Source organism: Ovis aries, chromosome 8 (genome assembly GCF_016772045.2).
Source record: "Ovis aries strain OAR_USU_Benz2616 breed Rambouillet chromosome 8, ARS-UI_Ramb_v3.0, whole genome shotgun sequence".
Lineage (NCBI taxonomy): Eukaryota > Metazoa > Chordata > Mammalia > Artiodactyla > Bovidae > Ovis > Ovis aries.
The window spans coordinates 75587412-75613690 of NC_056061.1; the positions used below are offsets into that span (position 1 = coordinate 75587412).

The window sequence follows — 26279 nt, forward strand, 5'->3', positions numbered from 1 at the left end:
GTGGAGACAGATGTGAAGAGTTAGTGGATGAAGACATTGGAAAGGCTTCAACCGTAAGTGAGCTGTTTTCATTTTTTTGCCACTTGAGTATGAAATGCACTAAAAGATTAACAAATTCATGAGTTTGTTAGGTATTTTTATATAAGTACCCTCTGTGAGCAAAATTTTTCTTGTTTTTTTTTTTAACTGTTTTGTAAGATGGAATAACAACTATAAACAAAGGATGAGATACAAAAGATAATTCATATTTCGAAGTACATAGGTGAAGAATAAGATGGAGTCAGGAAAAGTAAACCATAGTGTGACCCAAATTGGAGTCATTTCTTCCCATTGGCTCTCTGCTGTTAATGAGTCACTCTTTAGGTAGCATTTTAAATACTTTTCATTGGACGGAAAAGTGCTTCCTGTTCTTTTTAAGTTCCTCTCTTTTCTTTAAGATTTAAAATCTCAATCTAATTTTGTGATGGCAGTACTTGAAAACCACACTGAATGATAAAAGGGAAGGGAAAGTTTATCACAGTCAGACCACATTATAAGCTATTTTCAAGACTTGAAAATGTTGAATTGACATTATTCATTTCCATATTAAATAATTACTAGAATGAAAGAAATATATAAAGACACCCAGTCCTGATAAGCATAGCATTATCATTTTTACTCTGGATTATTTTTTTCTTTTATACTTTCAGTTTTATACCAGGCCTTTTTTTTTAACCAAATAGTAAAATAAAAAGAAAATTAAAGCGTAAGTGCAGCAGCGGGTTAGAGTTTGCCTTTAGCCAGCAAAATGATCATGCTTTATTGGAATCATGAATATTTAATACATTGCATTATGCTTCTTGAGGTACTCAAATTATTACAAAGACAAATGATATTTTAATGGAATAAAGATGTCCTTGCGTGTGTTGTAGTTTAGAGTTCATTGGTGTTTTGTTAGCTGGTAAAACAATGGTTTTCTTACCACAGATCTTCATTCTTGGCAAGAAAGTCTTCATTCCTGGCAAGAAAGGAGTTTTTTTTGTTTAATGTATGATTAGAATTCTGAGTAGTTTAAAAATCAAGAGTCTGAGGTACAGAGTTGACTTATCTACTACATACAGATATCATGCCTGGGGCCATGATACTTTTAGTGGCCCATGAAAATGTTTTAATTTTAATTCTCCCCCCCGCCCCCAGATGAATAAAATAGCCTGCCAGGCTCCTTTGTCCATTGGATTTCCCAGGCAAGAATACTGGATTGGGTTGCCATTCCCTTCTCCAGGGGATCTTCCCAACTCAGGGATAGAACCCTGGTCTCCTACATTGCTGGTGAATTTGTTACCATCTAAGCTACCAAGGAAGGCTGGAATATATAATAACAAACCCAGCCTGGATTACATTTTTCTTTATACCAATGGAGTCATAAAATGCAATTTTTAGTACTCTCTTTTATGGAGGAAAAGGCCAGAGTGCCCCAGAACCCAAGAAAGTCATCACATGCACTTACCGAGGACGCAGTCAGGCACACTCTATATATGTGACCAGTTCAGTCTTCTGAATACTTTTTTTTTCTTTCTTTTAAGAGAAATAATCATTTCTTTTGCAGAAATGATTACCTTCTCTGTAAATGAGCTTATCATAGACTTGTGTGCTCATCAGAGAGAGATACATGGTTCTGTCTCCAAAGAAAGAAATGACATCTTGTGAGGTTAGGTAGCTGTGATTTTTTATGATGTTTGCCTAGAATAAAATAAGTATTTTCTCCTCTAAGAGATCCACTGATTTTCTGTTTGCTTTGTAATATGATATAGAAAATAAGGGAAGGGAAAGAGAGACTAGCTCAGGATTCTTGGGTCCCATCCTGCAAAATGTGTGTTCCATGAGAACATGTGATGACCCTGCCTCCTCTCTGCAGGAGGTGTCTAGAACGTAAGTTCTTGGATCTTCCATGATTACTGATGTGTATTACGGAGTATGTTTCATTCTCAGTTACTGTGACTGATCTGGTTTTGTTTCTGAAGCCATGATCTAATGTTGGAGAAAATATTAAGATCTTTGTCAGTCTTCAACTGCAGTGACCATGTAAGATTATCTTCTAAAAGTCACTTTGATTTAAAGTAAGTATGTTGAATGTCTGACGAACTTCTTTTGCAGAATTGGTACCCATTCAGACAAAAGCTCCCTGAGAGCCAGATCTTTGCATGTTTTGCTTGTTGCTGTAGATTCTAGAAAAAGCCAGACATCAGGGAAGCCCAAATATTTGCTGAAAGATTGAATGAGCTAATTTCCTTCTTTAGAAAAGTCATGTTTCCCCTTCTTGAGGACTAGGGCTCCAGATCTTCGGTTTGAGGTAACAACCGTGGTGATCAGATGCTGGAAGGGCCCCATCCTCAATGCCCAGAGAGATGGGTGATGCTGCATTGGCCATCCTCCATCTCCAGACTCAGTTTTGTTGTTGTTCAATAGCTAAGTCATGTCTGACTCTTTGTGACCCCATGGACTACAGCACACCAGGCTTCCCTGTCCTTCACCATCTCCTGGGGTTTGCTCAAATTCATGTCCATTGAGTCAGTGATGCCATCTAACAATCTCATCCTCTGTTGTCCTCTTCTCCTCTTGCCCTCAATCTTTCCCAGCATCAGGGTCTTTTCCAATGAGTTGTCTCTTTGAATCAGGTGGCCAAAGTATTGGCACTTCAGCATCAGTCCTTCCAATAAATATTCAAGATTGATTTCCTTTAGGATTGACTGGGTTGATCTCCTCACAGTCCAAGAGGCTCTCAAGAGTCTTCTCCAGCAATACAGTGTGAAAGCATCCATTCTTTGGCACTCAGCCTTCTCTATGGTCCAACTTTCACATCTGTACATGACTGCTGGATAAAACATAGCTCTGGCTATACAGACCTTTGTCGACAAAGTAATGTCCCTGCTTTTTGATACACTGTCTAGGTTTACCACAGTTTTTCTTCCAAGAAGCCAGTATCTTTTAATTTCACGGCTGCAGTTTCCATCTGCAATGATTTTGGAGGCCAAGAAAATAAAACCTGTCACTGTTTCCACTTCTTCCCCATTTATTTGCCATGAAGTGGTGGAACCGGATGCCATGGTCTTAGTTTTTTGAATGTTGAGTTTCAAGCCAGGTTTTTCACTCTCCTCTATCACCCTCATCAAGAGGCTCTTTAGTTCCTCACTTTCTGCCGTTAGAGTGGCATCATCTGCGTATCGGAGGTTGTTGATATTTCTCCCAGCAACCTTGATTTTAACTTGAGATTCATCCAACCCAGCATGGTTTAACCCTTTCACAAAAATAGTTGAGTTAGAAGGAACATTTTCACTTTTCTAGAATTTCTTAAAACAACAACAGAAAAGGTATTCCGATGGCCTCCTCCACTTTGGTGTCCCTCTAGAGTCCTCTTACCCCATGCTGGTCTCATGCTGGTCCAGGCTACTCCACACGCGCCTTTTCCTAGCCCTCCAAAAGGAAAAAGTACCCCTGTATTTGTAAAATAATTATTTATTTTAAATGTAAATATATATATATATTAAACTTGATAATGCCCTCCTCCCAAAAAGTCATGTTATATCTCTGAAGTGTTTTGAAATTGTTTGAGGTATGTAAGTAAACTGCAAAACCTCTGGTGCTTAGATTAGCAAGTATCTGGGCATGTGAACAAAAATGTATATAGTACATCACTATAATAATAATCTACCAGTCTGTTACCCATCAACTATAGATATGAGCTGTTCTCTCCAGGTAGCAAGACAGAGGCTGCCACTGGGTACCAACTGATCAGATTAAGCTAGGAAAGTGAGAGAAATCTAAGGAGAAGCTCTGCTGTCTCCAGCTGTTGAAAACATAGTCTGGAGGTGTAAACAGAAGGAATCAACTGATCTGAGTTAGTAGTATTTGGTTAGGTAATCCTGATTTACAGAAATTTTTAAAATATCAGAGGAATATAGGCCTATTTTGCAGTTTTTTGACCCTAAGTTTCTTCCCTTGGTATGACATGTGTATGTGTACATGTGTGTATCTGTTATTCTGCTTCAAGACTATGTCTTTGATGCCAGCTATTGTATATAGAAAGGATAAACAGCAAAGCCCTACTGTTTGGCACAGGAAGCTGTATTTAATATCCTGTGATAAACCATAACAGAAAAGAATATGAAAAAGCTTGTGTGTATATGCCTAACTGAATCACTTTACTATCCAGCAGAAATCAACACAACATTGTAAATCAACTATACATCAATAAAATAAATGTTAACAAAGACTACATTATCTTTGAAATACCACCAAGAAAATATGTGTGTACCGATACTCATATAAGCATATTTTTTTCCCTGAATAGACTTGCCCATACATTTTATTATTGGTGCCTTCTTGTCCAAGGTTTCACCTGCCCTATTCTTGATGAAAGGGTATCAGGGATGGAGGTAGGAGCTCACAGCAGAGAGCTGCTCAGGGAGCTGAGAGATGCCAATTAAATGTTCCAAGGCACACTCCAGGCACTGGGGTGCCCAGGACATCTGGATCTTTACAGTTCTTGCTAGCATTTTCTGAACCCAACTATGTGGTCACGTTCTTGTCTGAAGGGTGTAAACATCACTTTAGTTTCTTCCATCTCTATCTGGGGATTTTCACAGCCCTGGAAGTGACCTTACCAGTGGTTTCAGATCCCTGGAAGTGTTTTACTTAGAGCTGATAGATTTGTTGGAAGCCAGCTAATAGAAACATTATCGGGACTGCAGCATAAATGATTGACATTAAGAACAAATAACTCATTATATTGAGCGAGTCATTGCTAATAATATACCCATCCGGTGCAATTCTTGGCACAGTTTGAGAACAACAGCTAAATGCAGTGGGATCTTTAAAAAGTCACTGAGATGCCTTCCTTAAGTTTCTTCCATTGCAAACTACCCTGATTATCTCTTAATATGGAGGTGTCATGAAAATAATTTTTTAATGTATAATCAAAAATTAAAAGTGTTATAATAACCAATGTAGTGGTTACAAAAAATATACCATATGTAGCCCATATGGCACAAGATTACACATTCAGAAAGACATAGGGAAGGACTCTCTGACTTTGGACACCTCTTCCTCTATTAAAAAATATCTCCTTTGAAGAGTTGCAGGGATGGGTTGCATAACAGCATAAATGTACTTAATACTACTGAACTGTATGCTTAAAAATGGTTATGATGGTAAATTTTATATGCAATTGCTACAACTAAATTTTTTTTTTTAATTTAAAATATCTTCTATAAGTCTGCATACCTTAAGCTGGTATGGAGATCAGACACCCTTTTGTGGGGAGGAGGGTGAAGGAAGAAGACTTCCGCATTGTAGATCTTTCATTTTAGCTATGAAAAGTATAAAGGGAAATCCCCAACCATTTTTTAGAGAAAAATGATGTAAGTTAAAAAAAAAAAAAGTATTTGTTTTCTTGTGAAGGAATGACTTTTGGAATGAGGAACTAGTTCTCATTCTTGGCATTGAGCATAAGAGGATTCTCAGGATACTATGTGAAACTATGGTAATAGGTTTCTGTCAAAAACAGGGATGGGGAGGGGGGCTTCATGGTCAAGTAGGTTTGGGATTTAAGCAAGGTTTTGGTGCATCTTCAACAAAAAGGTGTTACAGACAAGGTTCCCAAACTTACTGAAACAGAATACCTCCTCCCTCCTCAAAGCCCCCTGCCCCACCTGCTAGTTTTTTGACCTATTACTGTGTTGTTCTGTGGAAGGTAGCGTGTGCATGTGTGTGTGCTGAGTGCTAAGTCGCTTCAGTGGTGTCTGACTCTGTGCGACCCTATGGACTATAGCCTGCCAGGCTCCTGATACTGAATGCCAATTTAGTTTGGAAAGAGGAAGTGACTAACAAACCCACAAATGGGTTATAGGGTTATAGGAAGAAATATAGATGAATTGAAGCCATAACTGCAACCTGTCCCAGTAGGAGGAGCCAAGGAGGATATTTGGAGCACAAAACTCTATACAATTACTCCAAAAGCTCCGCCTGGATAACCAGTAATGGAGGCAACCCTTGAGTTTGCTCATGAAGGGTTCCCTCCTCTTCTTCTCTCCCCTCAGACTGACCTGTATGTCCCATGCATACAACTTGTGAAGCATCTTGAGGCATTTAGCCAAGCCATTGGGCTTCCCCCATGGCTCAGTGATAAACAATCTGCCTGCAATGCAGGAGACACAAGAGACTCGGGTTCGATCCCTGAGTTGGAAAGATCTCCTGGAGGAAGAAATGGAAACACACTCCAGTATTCTTGCCTGAAAAATCCCATGGACCAAAGAGCTGGGCTACAGTCCAAAGGGTCTCAAAGAGTCAGATACAAGTATAAGCCATTAGCTCAGGGATCAGCAAAAGATGACATTCAGTATTCTGAAATTGTAATGTGGAAGAATGTTTCTTTAAATCTTTTGCTGTTGAGCTACTTCCAAGTTAATAACATTTGATAGATTCTGATGGACTCCTTATTGGAAGAGAAGTGGCATAAAATTATTTAGCATAGGTTGTTATTGATACATCATTAAAAGTGATCTGTTTTAGGATGATCATTTTATAAATGAATGCATACTTTGTGTAGAATGCTAAGTATTGAGAGGGATACAAAGGCAAGAAGACAAGGCTTCTATCCTTGGAAACATTGTAAAGTGAGTCAGAGAAGGTAAACACTTAAAAGAGTAACCTTTCTATGAAGCAGTATGTGATTAAAACGTAATAAGAGAAATTTAGAGTACCAAAACTCTTAGAAATGTGATCCGAAGAGATGTACTTCTCATGTGAATGTCTTTGAAAATAATGCTTATTTTCTATTGGATACAAAGATACCAATTAAATCAGAATGGTTTAATTGTTATTCAAATCATCAAAATCCTTACTGAACTTTTTCTCTATTTGACCTGTCATTTTCTGAGGGAGGTCTTTTGGAGCTTAATTATATGAGTGGATTGTTGACATTTTCTTTTAGTTCTATCAGTTTTTTCTTTGTGTGTTTCAAAGCTATACAAGTTATTCGCTCACTGTGAAGCTAGGTGCAAGATAATTGTTGTGTTTTAGAAACCAGATAGTATAGCCTGTCCCCATGAAGTGTGGGATCATAGAGGATTATTCAAAGTCTCATGTTTTTAGCATCTGCCACTGAGGATGATCCTTGGATAGGTAAGGGGCCGTCTAATAGGCACAGAAAGGCCGTCACGTAAAATGTCAATAGAACCAGATACATTCAGTGATGCCAGATCTGTTTTCGGCAGCTATAGATAATGAACCCAGTGTCTGGAGCAGACAGTTGTAATATCTGAGAAACTTGTAGAAGCACTGGGCCAGAGTCACCACGCTTAGGAATCCGTACAGCAGAACGATCCACCATAGCTTTAGGTGATCAAGGCCTATATTCATGTCGACTGAGTAAAGCCGACATCTCCTCTGCCTCTGTCTTGGCCCCTGGCTTCTTGTCCCATTCCAGATCCCAACCATCTCTGTTTCAGTTGTATTTTCCAAGGTATGCATACTTTTAGAAGTCTGTGTTTTATTGCGTTATAGCATTGTGCCTTTCCTGTGCCATGCAGAAAGCCCTATTCTGGAGAAAGATTACACTTGTGATAAAGACTTTTAAGAGTTAAGTCGGGTATTAAAGCAGTCATTGTATTTTCAATCGAAAGCCTGGCTGTTGCAATTGATCTTAAGTCCTGTATTAAGTAGAGTATTTTCTTTTAATATTCTCTGTCTTAAAAAGTGCGGGATTGGGTTTCTTAAAATATTGTAACTTCATATATATTCCTTTGATTTCTAAAGCATAGTCATTCAAAGAAAAACAGAGTTTAGCAATTTCACAAGTCCTCATAAATGGAACATTATAGCAACCAGGCTGTTCGACAAATGATCACCAAATCATTTTTCTTCGGTTCCCCTTCTCTCTCTAAGCCCTCTGTTTCATTTCTAACTCTTTACAGATTGTTTTCAATTAGGGATCTCCCAGTCACCTCTAAGGTCACTTATTCCTAAAACTATCTTTTAACTCCTATTTGAGGAAAATGAAGATATTTTTGTGCTGGCTTATCATTTCAAGTACATACCTGACATCTCTCTCCCTTCCTCCCCACCATCCCATATCTAAGTTGTCACCAGATCTCAGTAAACTTACTTCCCTACCTGTCTCATCCCTTCTTTTCCATTTCCACACCCTTGATAGAGGGGGAATAAAATGAACATCTGATTGCTTCCTACGTGCTACACACTACAGTTTTTTTATTTCATTCTTTTAGTTTTGTGCAGTTATCATCATGAATTGATCTTCACAGGTTAGGAAACTGAAGTTCTCAGAAATTTTAGTCATCAACCAAAGTTATGCAACCAGTGGTTTTAGATGTGGGATGAATTATAAATATCCAAGTTCAATTTCAAGTCCACTGTCTTCTCTGCTGCTCTGGAGTTCGAGATACTGCCCAGCCTAGCCATGCCATGTGCCTCCAGGGTAGACCTCTGGGCAGAGGAGCCAGATTCTCTTTCTCTCTTTTTTCCAAATTTATGAACCTCCAGTTCAGTCTCTCCTCCAGCCTGGTCCACTCCCAGGGCTAGATTAATTATGTCAGGGGTCTAGTCTGAAATTCACAATGATGCGTTGTTGCTTGCTCCAAAAGCTCTGACTTATTTTTTCATTCTGTCTTTAAGTCAACTGTTCCAGAAAAGTGTATTTTCTGCTACCCAAAATTGTCTCCACTCCTTGTAGTCGGTGTGAGGGGAACTCAGTGGGCTCTGGGGTCAGTTTGACCTGGGTGTGCGTCACTGCTCGTCTCCTTCCTGGGAGGCCGTGGGCAAATTTTTTGCCATCATCATCTGTAAAATCATGACAATAAACTCACTTCAGGCTAGCTATTGGGAGTGCATGTACAATGCCAGCTATAGTGAGAGTCTGGCAGGCTCTCAAATGGAGCTAGAGGGCAGTTGCTGTAATACTGTTATCAGGACCTTATCTTTCCTCTTAAACTTAGTTCAAATTCCTCTTTCTTTATAAATGACTCCGGCCTGATTTTATCTGCCTCCTCCTATATCAGTTAGCCTCCGAACAATTCATTTAGCAATTTTAATCATGTAGTGCCTCTGGACACTGCTTTGTGGTCTTAAAAATCCTTCTTGAAATGCCTCCTTGAGAGTTGTTAATTCCTGCTCTAATGGACTAAAGTAGTTCAAAAGCAGGGTGAGGTCTAATGCATGTGATATATTGCCTGGTGCCTGATATGTAACCAATTGCTCACACACTTTTTTGATTCAAAATTATAACTGTGTTTATTTTAAGTACAAAGATGCCCAGTGCTCAGTCACTTAGTTGTGTCTGACTCTTTGCAACCCCATGGACTGGAGCCCACCAGGCTCCTTGGTCCATGGTATTGCCAGGCAAGAATACTGGAGTGGGATGCTATTTCCTTCTCCAGGAGATCTTCCCGACTCAGGGATGGAACCCACGTCTCCTGCATTGGCAGACAGATTCTTGATCACTGAGCCACCAGGGTTCATAGTTCTGAATGTGAAATATATCGCAAAGTAAACTTTGATGCTCCAAAAAATCTTACTATCTAGCACTTGTAATAAACCTGTCTACTAAACAGTGAACAATCTTAAAACATGACTGTATATATATTCATGTTTTATTTTCTTAGAGTACCTCCAAGTTAGGAAATATTGTAATTTTCTTCATAACTATTATTTTCTAGGCCTAACTTTTTTTTTCTTGGGCAGATTTTCATTTCTCTTCATTGCCTCTTCAGTCTCAATAACTTTTTCTCCCCTCCTGGCCAGATTTTCCACTGAGAGTGTTTGGTGGGGAGAATGTCGCTGTAAAATAAGCCTGAGGAAGAGTCAGGGATCTGTTTCAGAGACAAAAATGTGGTGGCACTTTAAAACTGAAGGAAACATTCTGTTAATTATGGGTCTTTTAGCTTTATTTAGTCACCCCATATTCAGAGCCAGTTTTTAAAACTCTATACTTTAGCATTTTAACCAGAGGTTTGGGGACCTCCTCCTTCCAAAATATAAGTATTGGTGAAATAACCGTTTGAAACACATTGTAAGCAAGTTTCACCTGCCAAGGTGTGTGTTCCATCCTGAAGTCACATTTAAATGCATTTGTAAAGCTTATTTCCGAAAAAAAATGTGTGCTACTAATTTGGGCAATATTTTGCCTATATGGAAAAGTTATCTGTTAAAACATTTACTTAAGGAAAAAAAGGCTCCTTGGTCTGCAGGCTTAAAGTTGTAAAACTGAACTGCTTGAGATCCTTTGGAAGAAAGCTTCCCAGGGGAATGGCCTTATTCCTTCTTGGGTCAGGCGATGGGGTGAAGGGTTGCAAACCACATCCCCCAGCTGTGGAATGCCCCGCTCAGTGTGTTCATTCTCTGCCCTGTGCCCTCCTCTCCCTTGTGTGTCTGAGAGGTGATGCGAGATAAAACCCCAAAAAGTGTAGAGGTGCAGGCTGACTCTGCACGCACCTCTGTTGGGATCCAGCAAGATCCCTCTCTTAGCAAAATGAATTTTCCAAAGAAAATTTTTAAAATTCAAACATTTTCAAGACTATTTGAACATTCAAAACTAGAATTCTGTAGGGAAAACTGGGAACCAGTTAGGCTTCAGTCAGTAAAACCATGTGTATACACAGCATACGTGACATGCAGGCAATCTTCAATTTAAGCCAGGGTTGTTTTCCAAAAAGTTCACTTGAAAAATATTTCAGAGTGTATTTTTTCCTCATTAGACATAAAGCTATGCGTGGGAAGCCCTCTGGCAAACAGAGCCTGTTTAACCCGTATTATACCTGAAAAGCAGTTCAGGTCATTTGGGTGGCCAGTTGCCAATACTAATATTCTTCCCCACTGTTCACATAAACAATTGAAGTTCCAATGTTTGTAGAACTGCTTACAACTAGAAAATGTAGAAAATGTGGCATAAACATTTTTATGAGGCCATGTATCTTGATATCAGAGTTTAAAGAGACACATTCGCTATTAGTATAAAGCTATAATCATACAGACTTGAGTAATCGTGTATAAGATCGAGTCAGGAGAGCTTCATCAACATACCGAAGCAATAATAGAAGCACATTACAATTATATAACACTTTCAAGTCTGATATATTTATAATTTATGCGACTTTGAATTTTCAAACTCTAAGACCCAGGCATTTTCATTTACTTTGTGTAAGAGCTAAGGCGGAATGCTTTGAAATGAGCAGTAAGATGGGGCCTGGTACCCTGAGGGGAGAATGGAGAGACCATAGGAATGATGGCCTATGTGGCCCTCAGAGGGAGAAGAGAGACGAGTACAGAAGGATGGGCCAAGGACTTCCCGGTGGTCCAATGGTTAAGGCTCTGTACATCCACTGCAGGGGGGCGCAGGTTCGATTCCTGGTCAGGGAACTAAGACTCTGCATGTTGAGTGGTTATGCCAAAAAAAAAAAAGAATGATTTGTAGAAAGAAGGAACATGTATATCATGATAGTCCTCCTCCCAAGTACATCCCAAAGTGAAAATTGGCGGGTTTTGGTAATACTTGGTTGAAAGAGAGACAAAGGGGAGAGTAAGGAAATCTTTACCTTTCACGTTGCCACCTTCCCAATCAGGGTTACCTCTTGGTCTCTGAGACCTATTCTTCTGTAAAAACCCTGATAACCTATGATTAAATCCCACATTTGAGAATCATTATAACTTTAAAGATACTGATGTTGGGAAAGATTGAGGGCAGGAGGATAAGGAGGTATGACAGAGGATGAGATGGTTGGATGGCATCACTGACTCAATGGACATGAGTTTGAGCAAAGTCCAGGAAATAGTGAAGGACGGAGAAGCCTGGCATGCTGCAGCCAGTCCATGGGGTTGCAAAGAGTCAGACACGACTTAGAGACTGAACAACAAATGGCTAGAAAAGCTTTTACAGGCAAAGTTGGGAACCTTCTATACCATTAGAACCTGGAACACAGTTTCTTTTATGTAAGTAAACAACCATTTACCAGGACTTTTTTGGAACATGCTCTATTTTTAAATTGGTTCTGCTCATATGTGTAGAGTTGAGTGAGCCTGAGAAGCAAAGAGTCAACAGCCAGATTCTCATGGGTAGAGCTTCAGTAGTTTTCCTTTGGAACTCAGAGAGCTGTTGTACCTCTCATACACCTTGAGGTCAGTCTCAACTGTGTGTTTCTTAGACACAAAATAACATTGCTAATTTTTTAACATTTATGATTTTTATGAACATAGCTTTCCCATCTAAGAAACTTTAAACACTTATGAAAATAATTATGATGCTATTGGGGTCACTTTAGAATACAAAAAACAGATGGTTAGAGGTTCATTGACATGACCAACTGACCTGCCGTGAGATATTGAATGCTTTAATTTATTTTTCTCCCTTCATGATCATTCTTCTGAATATCCTGAAAGACATCCAAGAGAACTTTCTCTTCTAATTATTTCCAACTATTTCTCAGAAGTTCATTCAGACGTACAATTAAACAAATCATCCATACTTTGGGAGTGCCTATTTAAACATCAAATGTTTACATTTACATATAGAAAGAAGATTAATTATCTCTTCCCACCACCAGATTTTAATCTTAAAGGCAACTTATTAATTTTGCTCCCTCTTGTATGCTGAGCAGTTGCTCAGTAAATGGGTTAAATAATATGGTATCTTGATTCAGGAAAATGTGGTTCCCAAATGAACCATTTAGAGAAAACAGGATGTGACTGTGAGTAGAAGAGACAAGGAGGTAGATATCTCAACAAAGCAAGTTGTTGGAAAAGAAGAAGTAGAAGGTAGATTCTGGGTAAGCAACCAACAATGCCCATGAATCAGGCTATTACACTTAATTGTTGCACTCTTATTCCAAATGGAAGATTAGTGCATATATAATCTTTCCATCCCTGCCTCTTACCCCTGCATACAATTGCAGACTGTCTCTACTTCTACAAACTTCCTCAAGTTATTTTTTGGCCCCTTGGAGGCTGTGGTGTCTTCATCTTCTGATCTAAGGGGGCACAAATCTTATTATGAACAGCTGTGGTGTCTTCATCTTCTGATCTAAGTTGCTCAGCTCTCCATGACTGGGAGGTGCCCGAAATCCAGACAATACTGCTGTCCAGAATCACTCATGCACAGAGCCTACCCTGGGACAATTGGTGCTTTGTTCTTTGAAGCATGAGCCAGAGTCATACTATATTCTGTGCAGAATTGGGACAGATGTTTCTAATACCTTATGGAGTTTTAAGTGAAAATGACTTTCTGATCTTGATCTCTCTGTCTTTAGAACTCAAACATAAACTGTAGAGACAGGGCCTGAAGACAGTAGACCAATCATCGAAGGACGGCTTCTGCATTTCTACCTTGGATAGCTAGGTGGGACTAGGTCATAACCAGGAGGGCAGACTCCTTGCGATATTTAGCGTCCAAGCTACGTGTAGGCAATTTTGTGCCGTATTTATCCTTTATAATGTCGTATCCATGGAAAAATAAGTCCTCTTTCCACCCTGCAGCACTCTGGGTAAAAGAAGCAAGTTATATGAATATAATGCGAATGTGTCCCGTGGACAAAATGTATTAAGAGGGCCAGATGTTCCACTTTCTGCAGCCCAAAAGAGATGTAGTTGTCTGAACTAAGCTAATATATTCAGATTGGAATATTGCCAAGAGAAAAAAGTGTAAGAACAAGGGTAAACTTGGCCTTCCTCTCAATAAGCTGCAGTCAGTACAAGATAACACTGGCTTTCCCCTTCAGGGGCCTCTTTGGTCTGACTCTCTCATGCAGAATCTCTTGTTACTTCTCCATCCCATAACCTCTCTGCTACATTGGTCCATTCGCCGCTGACTTGGGTCTGTCATCTTTTCTCTTCATGAAATGCCCTTCCTCTCTGCTTGGGGTAGAATTCAACCCTCCAGACAACCAATAAGCCTAATGTCTCCACCACTCTCTGTGCTCACCTCAGCCATACCTAGGTGTTAATTTTAGACATCTGAAAGATCTAGTCCTAAGTATATCATGTTGCTTATGAGAAAATTGAGGCATGAAGAAAGTTGGCGTCACCACCAAATTTGGGCAGCAAGTTTATGTCAGAGACTGAACTAGAATCAAGAAGTCTTGTCTTCTAACCTGGTATAGCTACCATCATACCCACTGCATTTACAAAGTTCTTTAGTTTTTCTGCAAAGAGGTATGTATATAGATACACACACACACACACACACACACACACACACACACATTTTTTAAACTGATGAGCAATAAGAAAGATGGACTTTAAAAAATTGACTTGCTATATATTAGTCTATTTAGAGCTGAGAATGCCAACCATTTAAATCTTACAACATGAAAATTAAGCCTGTTTAAGCATATATTAACGCTGGGTTTGTATTACCTTTGGTCACCTAACTACTAAGATTTCAAGTTTCTAGCATCCCCAACTATGGGATCATCAGACTTTTAAAATCTTGCATTGCTGTAGACATGACTTTTAAAAAGAATTTCAACATGTCAACTTTATGGGTAGCAGGCAGGGATTGGCACTAAGAAGGCTGCTTGTTTCTATTATGTGTTCAATCAAGTCTTTGTGTTTTCAGCAAACTTATAAGAGACAGCATTATGGTGTCTTATCGTGGTACTAAAATGGGATTTGGGCAGAACGGGTGGGTGTCTGCTTGTAACACACAATCTAACATTATAGAGTGTCTTAGGAAAGGCTAGTTTGAAGCATAACTTCCAGTGACAGTCTCCCAGAGTATCATTAATTTTCCTTGTTTAAAGCAATCTAGTTTTTCCTATTTGCAACAGATGTGTCTGAACAATATATTTTATTCACTCAAGCAGTAATATTTTCCTGCTAAAATAACCTAATATCACGTGGTTTTCCTTGTGTGTAAGGAGCATATACAGCTTGGGAACATTTAGAGAAACCAAATTCAGATGTGTGGAAAGATAGGAAGTGGTGAAAAGCAGAACTGACCATCCTTTAGAGCTAAAGGTAACAAGTAAAAATTTTGTGCATTGTTGTCGAGTGCTACCTGTCCCTTGAAAAGATTTCTCAGTCAACGAGTATAAAGGGTTGCAAGATATCTTGGGTTTTTGTGAAATGTATATCTTAAGAGACATAGAGACCAAAGAAGTATTTGAAAGTTGACTTGTAGACAAGAGTGACTAAAATATTTATACACAAATAGGCTTCTTTCCAGGAATATGGAAGGGAAGATTGATTCAAAATGCTATTTTTTTTTTCAGCTGGTTTTTGAGGGCTTTTCTGTGTATTGGAGGAGGCTCAGGGTACCTAGGTACTGTTGTGCCCTGGTGCTTCCACAAGGGCTGAATGTGAACCTCATTGCTCTCTGTCCTGCCAAGAAAGCATGTAAAGCATTGGCTGCCCTTCCTGCAACTTTTCTGAAAACAAAACAAAAAGTTATCCTGGGAGCATTAAACACCAGAACACCTTCTAGACAAAGTGCAAAATGATTTGCTTCTTTACGGCTCCCTCAAATATTAGTCAACTCCCTGAAGTCTAGTTCCAAAGAAGGAATTATGGTTTTCTCTTAGAGCCAACAGTTCCCTTTGTAAATTTCTGGACTTCATGGGGGTGATATTTTTGAGTTCTTCTACAATAAAATTTAATGGTCCATTTGAGAAATTGTCCCCGTATTGAGCGTAGTTTCTATTTCAGGGTTGTTAGAGACAATTCTTGAGTGCTAACCTCCTCTTTGATCTGTGGAGACTCACTGGTTTCCATGGAGTCTCACTGGCTCACGACCAAGTGAGAGCTCAGCATTCCTGTCAGCTGGGGTGCAATGTTCCCAATCAGATCTGACCTGAACTACTTGGACAAAGGACTTTAAAATCAGACTGCTTCATACATCAGCCCAAAAATACGTTGATTATTTTGGGAGAAGAGTGCAGTAAAGGTTTAAAAATGTGTGTTTCTTTCATTTATTTAAATTTTTATGCATTTCTGGAAAACAGTTTTAGTCTTCTGATGACACAAAATCTTTCTCCAGTCCTCCTACTTTGTACAAAATAATACGAAGCAGAATATCTTATTTGACCTTAAATGTAAATACAATGAGAGCCAAGTTATTGTGACCAATGTATTTCACGCATCTGGCAATAATCTTTTTATTTTATGGCATTGATGACTCAAAGCAATTGTTGATCCTAATTTATTTTTAAACCTTTTAGCTTAAGCCTTCTTCTTGGGGCTTTTTTTCCCCTCCCCCACCTAGTGTTGTAGGATGGCTAAAATAAGATCACTGTAAACACCAACATTCATTTTTTTAAGTCAAACATTTGCAGGACTGCACTGTGGATTCAGGAGAGGTAGAGGGAGATTCCTGACTTAGAGCTTGCCTTCAAGTAGAGGAGGACGGGAGCCCACAAGGCTCATAATTGTAGACAGCTGGGATTGTCTTTAGTGTGCAAAATGAATAGGAGCAAAGAGAAAGAAAATATGACTTTGACTTGGGTTTGTGGGCGTTGAAGAGGCATTGATGGCATTTGTGCTCCTACAGAGAGCATTCTCTGACCTACTTTGATGCCTGGTTCCCTTGCAATTACCACTGCTCAAATCCACAAGGCTTCATTCTAGGGAAGAATTAACTCTTTAGCTAATGTGGAAAACCATGAGATGTTCTTTGAGGGAAATGTTTATCTAAATTACTTTCAACACTCTACTTGATGTCAGAGTTACCCAAACTGTTCGTGTAGATACTTTGGCAGAATCCTGTGAAGCAATTATAAAGAATGAGTCTTACACTCAGTCGGGTTCTTATCAAGGTGTTCTCCATGTTGAAATCATGCTAACTCAGATTTTGACCTTGAAATGTATTTCTAATTTCCTTTTGAAACCATGCCTGAGATTACTAAGGGATTTTTGTATTTAAGGAAAAACATGGCTTTATTAATTTTTATCCCTGCTCCGTCAATGAAATAGATGTTTATTTTTCTTCATAAACCCAATGGATTTTGATAGAAATATCAAGAAAAACCATCAAGAAAAAGATTTTATATAATATTTTCACATGTGCTTATGTTTTAAAAGTAAATAAACAATGAGGAATCAATTTTCAAATATCAGTGATGTTGGTTTTTTTTTAATAATTGGCTTAAATTAAGTAGCTTCACTTCTCATAGCTTCTCTCTGACTTTTATTTCATTAACTGTATAAGAAATATGATCCATTTAATCATATTTTTAAAGACATGGATAAGATAAATGTTGGATTTTTAACAAAGAATAAACCCAGGGCCAAAGCATAGAACTAGAAGAATAGTCCAAAAAGGCAACATTAAGGAAATGAGCAGGGCCACTACCTACAGCTACACAGACCCACTCTAATCTACATATACCCATGCTAATCATGGACCCACCAGGAACACAGTGCCCCCTGGAGTTGTGCCAACCTACCAGCCCTAGACCTAAGGGTTATTTTTTAAAGTTTTCACATTTGGGGGTTCATTTGGCAAACTTTTAGGCTCCCTAATTGTTGGAGAAACCCTGGGTCACACTACATTTTTAACCAAGGGACCTTTTTATTGTTGACTCTCAAGAGTAGACCATTTGGCCGAGGCAAATGGCCTAATGTTACAGCTCCTACATTGCTGCTTTTTCCTCATGCTAGAGAGTTCTCCTTTAAAGAGGAAATGGCAGAGCCATTAGGGGCAAAAAGGAACCAAAGCCCAAGACTTTTGAGGAACTGGTCGAGTCAAGAGTCCTCCATACCTCACTTAACTCAGGCTTTCATGCAGCCAACACTTATGGACAGGCTCCATATTCCAGGCCCTGGAGCAGATATTGAGTTTACAGTGGTTACCATGGAAGTGATATCTGCAGGAAGCCTAGAGCCTAGGGGAGCTGAAAGATAATTGTAAAGACCATCATTAAGTGTGTAATTCCACATTGGGTGAATGCTATGAATGAAAAGAACAGGGGACTCTTAAGAAAGTGGATTTCCATCGACAGGAAGGGCAATCCTAAAGTTGGGACATGAATGAATGAATGAAAGCCAGAGCGTGTAGAGGCTGGGGAGTGGTGAGGAGTGGTGCAGTGAGATAGGGCTGCGTAAGGTGATGAGGTGAGGGCTGTGCCATGCCCAGGGCTGCAGGCCATGTTGAGGAGTCTGGCTTTTACCCTAAACTCAGTGGGAGTATACTTAATAGATTTTAAGCAGGGGAGCTGATGTAATCCAGCTTAGTTTTTTGAAGGTCTGCTCTTTTGGGTAAAGAATGAATGAATTGCAGATAAGAGTGAGAAAGGGACAACCAGTTAGGAGCTTCTTCTTTTTCTTTTTTAATTGAAATATAGTTGATTTACAGTATTTATTAGTTTCAGAGGTACAACAAAGTGTTTTATTTTTTTTTCAGATTATTTTCCATTATAGGTTATTATAAGATATTGAATATATTAATAATTCCCTGGGCTATATAGTAAATCATTATTGCCTGTCTATTTTAGGTGTAGTAGTTTGTATCTGTTAATCCCATCCTTCTAATTTATCCCTCATTCTCTCCCTTCCCCCTTTAGTGGGCATAAGATTATTTTCCGTCTGTGAATCTATTACTGTTTTGTATATAGGTTCATTTGGTTCATTTGTATTTTTTTAAGATTCTAGATATAACTAACACTATATAATATATAACTAACACTATATAATATTTGTCTTTGTCTGTCCGACAGTTCCTTAGTATGATAATCTTGAGATCCATCTATGTTGCTATAAATAGCAATATTTATTTCATTCCTTTTTAATGGCTGTTGTTGTTCACTTGCTCGGTCATGTCCGACTCCTTGTGACCCCATGGACTGTAGCACACCAGGCTTCGCTGTCCTTCACCATCTCCCAGAGCTTGCTCAAACTCATGTCCACTGAGTCAGTGATGCCATGCAGCCATCTGGTCCTCTATTATCCCCTTCTCCTCCTGCCTTCAATCTTTCCCAGCATCAGGGTCTTTTCAAATGCTGAGTAATATCCAATCTTAAACCAATCATCTGTTGATGGGTATTTGGGTTGTTTCCATGTCTTGGCTATTGTAAATAGTAAGGAGGCTTTTCAAATATACTGATTATATAATTATGAACTGATTATATAGTATCAGTTATATGTGGAATCTAAAACATAATACAGCTAAACCAAATGAACCTATATACAAGTAAGAAATAATGGCTTAACTAATGGTAAGAAGTAGTGGCTCCTTGAATCAATGGGATCCCTGATATTAAAGAAATTGTGCTCTGGGGCGCACAAAAACTGTGCAGATGTTATCAAGCAGCTACTATTTAAATCGTGGAAAGAGTATGTGACCTTAACTACCTTCCCCCTTCTTCTTAGCTTTGCTACCTCCCCTTGATAATGACGCTGTCTGCCTGGGTTCTCTCTAAACCATGGAGAAGATTAGACCTGAATCCAGCACGCCCGCATGAGTCAATCAGGGTTACGAGGCACTTTGCAGTGCTGTACAAATTCTAGAAATTGACGCTGCCTCCTCTGCTTTCCCCTTTGTTCCTTGAAGTTCCTGGGGGAAGCCAGAGGGCTTTTATAGTGTTCATTCATGGAGATGAGTGAACTTCAAAATTAAAGATGATTTTGTAATTGTCTTAGAAGTTGAATCCTTTGAAAAGATCTAATTAGTTGCTCATTGTAACCATAAGCCTATATTAAGGCTCTATTTCACAAATAGTAACATTGAGGTGAAAAGAGAATACAGAAAATTTTAAGTCATTATTCCTTTGACACATGTGTAATAAAATTAGTATAAACTACTTACGATATAAATATATGAAGTAAATATACATAGTAAACATATACATGCGTTGTTTATTATAACGTATAAGACATATATGAAGAATGTTTGCAATTATTATTTTAAGTACTATTGAAGCATTGATGCATAAGATCTTCAGCTCTTTGTGAGTGTACTATGATTTCTTTCCTTTGCATCTTATGATAGACAGTCATATCTAGGACTTTAGAATCAGAAAAAAAAAAATTTAAGATTATTAAGAGGTGTAATGCTCTTTTTTTCTTAACAGAAGTAAATGACATAAAAGCACTTCATTATTATGGACTCAAAAAATCATTCTCTACCCCTTTCCAGAAGTGAAGTACAGGCACAGCCCAAAGTAACTACACTTTTAGTTGATAATTCAAAGAATGAAAGAGAAAAATAAGATGTTTCATTGTAGATGCTTAAGTTCATTTCCACACATAATTTTATAGTGAAAGGTGGGTGAGAACTCCACAGGTTTCTAGTTTGGGTGAGAGGAAAGAGAACACTGATGGATAAAAAGGAAGATCCTTCCTGCAACCCTCCTTTCTCTTTTAGTATTTCTGCAGGTAGACATACAGCATGAGTGTCTGCTTCTAACCAGCAGGGGGTAAATAACTCAGCATTTTCTGCTGCATATCAACTCTCTGCTTATTTTCCCCCTCAAATTACATATTTTGGCAAGGTTTCTCACTTATTAAAACATTTAATTATTATGTTTGGCAGTCATGGTTGGTTACATTATATAAACAGATGCCAACTTCAAACATCGAAACTGATTTTTTTCATAGTCTGCCAGAAAGTGAGACTATTTGATGTGCAGTTTGAATGCTCTACTTCTGATTATATAATTTAGGTCTGGGAATAGAATTTTGGCATTTGCCTGCAGTCTTTATGACATAGAAAATTAACCTTTAGCTTCCTCTTTAAAGGGCAAATCATCTTGGATAAAAGTTCCAAAACTACTATAAGGTGAGCTGCTGCTAAGTCGCTTCAGTCGTGTCCGACTCTGTGCGACCCCATAGACAGCAGCTCACGAGGCTCCCCCGTCCCTGGGATTCTCCAGGCAAGAACACTGGAGTGGGTTGCCATTTCCTTCTCCAATGCATGAAAGTGAAAAGTGAGAGTGAAGTCGTTCAGTCGTGTCCGACGCTGAGCGACCCCATGGACTGCGGCCCACCAAGCTCCTCTGTCCATGGGATTTTCCAGACAAGAGTGCTGGAGTGGGGTGCCATTGCCTTCTCCATAAGGTGAGCACCATTTTATTAAAAGATCCTTTTACCTTCAAGCATGTGCACATCTGTCTAGGACTACAATGTTTGTAAACACTCTGGGTAATCTGTGACCTCTATAAAGCTGTGGCTAACTCAGCTTCCCATCCTAGTCAGTGTTTAGATGAAGAGTCTGCTAGAAAAACTTGCTTTTCTTCTGCCTGTCTGTAGCCGCTGCTTGCAATTAGATGCTGAAATATACTTAAGAACACTTCCCAGGGCACTCGATTCTTATTTAAAGCATATATCCACCTGTAGTCAAATAAAATTTAGATATCCAAAGCCCTTAATGGACTGTTTTCCTTCTAAACTCAAGTTTCTAAAAGAAACCTTCCCTCCCCATCACAAACACAAACTAATTAGACATGAGGGATGTATTTAAAGAGAAAAGATAAACCTCCAGAAGTGTGTTACATGGTTAGTTCTCATCCAACCCTCTTTACCTTCTTCTCCTCCCAGAGTTTAGTCTATACAACTGGTAGAGTTGACCCTGAGGCAGAACAGAGTCTGACTCATCAGAGGGAGGCTAAATTATAGTTTGGACACCATGCTTACTTACTGAAGTGGAACCTGTATGACTTAGAAAAAAATTAGCAAGAGTTGAAAGAGTTTTTTATTGTTAACCCTAAAATGACCAGAAAGTTCAGTTAGATAGAACTTTTCATCTCTTGAGGAGTTTAGGTAATTGCTTAATAATGATGACAGAACTAATGACTTCAGAGGCTAAACCCTCTTCCCCTTGACTTCTCCAGAATCAGCTTGCTACTAGGAAATTACAAAAGCTCATGCGAGTGATATCCACTAAAATTTAGGAGCAGAGAGAAGGTTGGGTTCAATCTCTTGTTGCAAAACAGAAACAGACTCACAGACTTAGAAAGCAAACTTGTGGTCAGCAAAGGGGAAAGGCCATTGGAGGGGAGGAGCGGGAAAAATTAGGAGACTGGAGTTAATAGATACATGACTATAGATAAACATGGACCTACTGTGTAGCATAGGGAACTATATATAATACCTTGTGATAACTTATAATGGAAAAGAATATGGAGAAAAGTATATTTCATTTGTGTAGGTGTGCATGTGTGTGTGTGTAACTGAATCACTTTGCTGTATACCTGAAACTAACACATTTGATGTAAATCAGCTATTGTTGCTGTTTCGTCACCAAGTCCTGTGTGACTCTTGCGACCCCATGGACAGAGGAGCCTGGCGGGCTACAGTCCATGGGGTTTCCCAGGCAAGAATACCCAGGCAAAAATACTGGAGTGGGCTGCCATTTCCTCCTCCCAGAGATCTTCCCCACCCAGGAATCAAACCCACATCTCCTGTGTCTCCTGTACTGCAGGCGGATTCTTTACCGGCTGAGCCACTAGGGAAGCCTATGAATCAACTATATTTCAATTTTAAAAAGAAGAAAAAGAAAGAGGCTCTTATTACAGATTATTGTAGAGCTAGGTTTTTGGTGTCTGGATTTCACTTCTATTTAAATTACACAATGCCAGATTATTCATACCTCTCCTAGAAAAGGTACACGCGAACTGGGAACTGTTTTCTATTTGGAAATGGGAACCCGAAACTTTTGTTCGAGTTGATGACGTGGGGTAACTGACACATGTAACAGTCACGGGCAATATCTGAGCAGCAGGCAGTGTGGGTAGGGGCTTCACAAGCTTGTGATTTCCTGGGTACCACCCTGTCTGTGATAACAGCCCCTGGCAGCTCTTCTTGCTCATTCTTGCACGCTTCACTCCACATGCTTGGGGAACTTGGCTAAGGCCACACAGCTCCTAAGTGGCAGAAACGGGGCTCAGCCCCTGCCAGACACGTCTTTCACACCTTCCCTGTCTCCAGTGTGTGTTCTTGCACAGAGTCATGTGTTCTTGCCCCCTTCCTTCTTTCTCTCATGCTATCCAGGTGGGACAACCTCATCTTTCAGTTTTTTATATTTATAACCCATTCGAGGGTTTTTTATTCCCTTTCTTTTTCATGGCAAATTCATCTGTATTCTGTTGAACTTTGGTGACATTCTAGGACATCCTTGATGCATTTAACTAGGTTCTCAGCCACTTACCATATACTTGATCCTGTACAAACTGTTCAGCCCTTCTGAGCCCCAGTTTTCTCCTCTGTAATGTGAGTGTAATATTATTTTTCACAGTGGTTTTATGTAAAGCACCTGGCGTGGTGCTGGTGTACACCCTTTCTGAGATAATTTTGTTTTAGCCTCTTGTCTGTAATGATAAAATTTATTTCCCTTAGTGGAAGGTTAAGCAGAGGATAATTTCAATTTAAGACAATAAAATTAGATAGGAAAAATGAGCCCACATAAATATTTCTTACAGATATCATATAGATGAACTGAGTAAAAACGAGTAAAATTACTAACCACAGGCTATACCATGAAAGAAAAATTCTCTAAGATTCAGACCACATACCATAAAAAAGTATGTGTGCCTCAACAAACTCTCCGCAATTAAAGAATTATGGATTTGGAGTAGCACAATTTCAGCTACAAAGGGGAAATTTTTGTTGAAAGAAATGAGTGTTGAAAGGGAAAGGTGGGGAAATGTATATATATATATATATATATATATACACATAAAATTCAAAACGTTTAAAGATTAAAATAGAATGAAAGCCACAAAATGCAAAAATATGCATGGCAAACTTTAGAAACTTGATAACACAGACACATTTATGTCAATGTGAGCACGATATCAGACTGTAATTAAATGAGGAAGGGATCCAAGGAAGCTTTCAGCTGTTTCACTCAAAATAAAACAAATAGAAAATTAAATTTGTCTCTTCAACACATTTTAAAATGAATTTTACCCCTACCAAGTAAATGAAAGTCCAAGGCCAAATCTGGAAAGGTTGTAAGGAAAAGAAAAATAGCCTCATGCATTATTGCTGACAATGTAAATAGATGATCTTTTTGGATAAGACCTGGCAGCGTATAAATAGTAGGAATTATCAAAGTCTTCCTCTTTGAGCCAGCAGTGCTCTTCCTGGGAATTTATCCCAAGGGTATCATGAGATAAGCACTTATTAAGCCACTGCAGTGTGAGAAGCTGTGAGAAGCAGAGATGGAGGAGATAGACTCTCATTTGAAGGAACAACTAATGCAATTTAAAGGCACTAAAATAGTACATGTTCAAAAAAAGTTCTCAAAGCATTAATTATAATGGGGAAAAATGCAGGGTAGCCTAATTCTGAGAATGGGGAACTCATCGTTTCCCTGAATCACCTGCTGTCCCAAGACTAAAACTCCTCTCTTCTATGCGTACTCCTGTGAGCCCCATGGTGCCCCCACCGTAGGTCTAATCTACCCCTGGTTCCTCTCTCTGCTCACTCCCAACCCCATGGACTCAATTCCCAAGCCACATGCAACCCCACTCTAGCTGCCTTTATCCAGGCCACCATCATCCCTTTCCCATCTGGTCTTTATCTCCCTACTTGCATTCTTACTCCCTCCAATGTGTTTTCCAACTTCAGTTAGTGTCTTCTTTCCAAAATGCAGATCTGGTCATGGTGAAAGGGAAAGAAAGTGAAAGTGAAGTCGCTCAGTCATGCCCGACTCTTTGCGACCCTGCGGACTGCAGCCTATGAGGCTTCTGCGTCCATGGGATTCTCCAGGAAAGAATACTGGAGTGGGTTACCATTTCCTTCTCCAGGGTATCTTCCCAACCCAGGGATCGAACCCGAGTCTTCTGCATTGGAGGCAGACGCTTTCACCTCTGAGCCACCAGGGAAGCCCTCTGATCATGGTACTTAGCTTCAAACCTTTCAAAACTTTGTCACTGCTTTGGTATAAAATCAAACTCTGTTTAAGATATTCCTGGCCTGGTTCCTGCTTACCTCTATAGTCTTGTCTCTTATTTCTCCCCTTCTTTACACCACACACTCACACACACACACACATACACACACACACACACACACACACACCCCAGTTTCTACCTCACTACATTGCTTGCAGTTCCCCCAAACAGACACCTTGGGTCTTTGCAGGCGGCAGGCCCTATACCTGCTCCTCACCTCATTCTGAAATTCCAGGCTGTTCTATCTATTCCTGTTTGTTCCTCTGAATTCAATTCCTGTGTCATCCCCTCCAGGACATCTCCATGATATAGGCCACTTTCTGATACACATGCACACAAGATGCAGAGCCCACCCGTGTGCGCAGCCTCTGACTACCCCTTGTGTAGAATACTCTTTATTGGAAAAGAACTTCTGAATTCTGAAAACTCATATCCGAACACTGTTTTCCATTTAACTTGAGGCAAAATATATTATCCTATTTAATCTCTAATATGGTGAGTTGTAACACTATCTTTTATACTATTTTGTTGATAGTGGTAACTACAAACCATTTTAAATTATGTAAAAGAATTGTATTTAACTTGGGAGGTGAAAGGGAGGTCTCCCCAAGAAGGAGGTGATCCGGTTAAAGCTGTATCTCTCTGAGAGACTGCCCAAATCCTGTTAGTTAAAAAATTTATTAAGTCAACTGCTCATTAACTTAAAACTCTATTATCAAATGTTTCCAGTAAGAGTAAAGAGGGGAACCTTTTAAGGTTTTTTGAGTGTGTTCCCTTGTCTTTAATGTAAATAGTATTTGTGACTCCTTAAAGGTTGGTATCGGAGAAGGCAATGGCGTGCCACTCCAGTACTCTTGCCTGGAAAATCCCATGGACGGAGGAGCCTGGTGGGCTGCAGTCCATGGGGTCGCTAAGAGTCAGACATGACTGAGCGACTTCACTTTGACTTTTCACTTTCATGCATTGGAGAAGGAAATGGCAACCCACTCCAGTGTTCTTGCCTGGAGAATCCCAGGGATGGGGGAGCCTGGTGGGCTGCCGTCTATGGGGTCACACAGAGTCGGATACGACTGAAGCGACTTAGCAGTAGCAGCAGCAAAGGTTGGTATGAGTATTATCTGATACTTGGAGACCAAATGGGGCCCCCAAAAAGGTAAATATGTTTTCTTACTTTTTCTAGTCTAATATTTTAAAAACTGCTTCTAATGGATGTCTAAACTGAGCAGTGCCTGAAAAAACTTTAGTAATTCTATATAGTGAGCATGGAGACATCTAACTTATTATGCCATTAAGAACTCTTCACATGTAAACAAGAATTATTTCTTAACAGAAAAAGTCCATGCTAACTTCAGATGCCATAGTAAACAAAAGTTTTTTTGTATTAGGTTCAGCCTGAATTATCCACCTTGACCC

General features: G+C 39.3%; 1 protein-coding gene and 1 non-coding gene across 3 annotated transcripts in view; one reads left to right on the forward strand and one right to left on the reverse strand.

Moving 5' to 3' along the window:
• Window positions 1–26279, forward strand: part of PLEKHG1 (pleckstrin homology and RhoGEF domain containing G1) — a 254209-nt gene that overhangs the window by 68674 nt on the left and 159256 nt on the right. The window contains exon 2 of one of the 2 annotated variants that reach the window (XM_042253622.2): window positions 1–26279. This exon is cut by the window's right edge and continues 7983 nt beyond it. The gene's annotated coding sequence lies outside the window, so the exon portion shown is untranslated. The other variant, XM_027972556.3, reaches the window with a different exon arrangement.
• TRNAW-CCA (transfer RNA tryptophan (anticodon CCA)) lies at window positions 24726–24797 on the reverse strand. Its single transcript has one exon. It is a non-coding gene; the product is annotated as a tRNA-Trp (tRNA).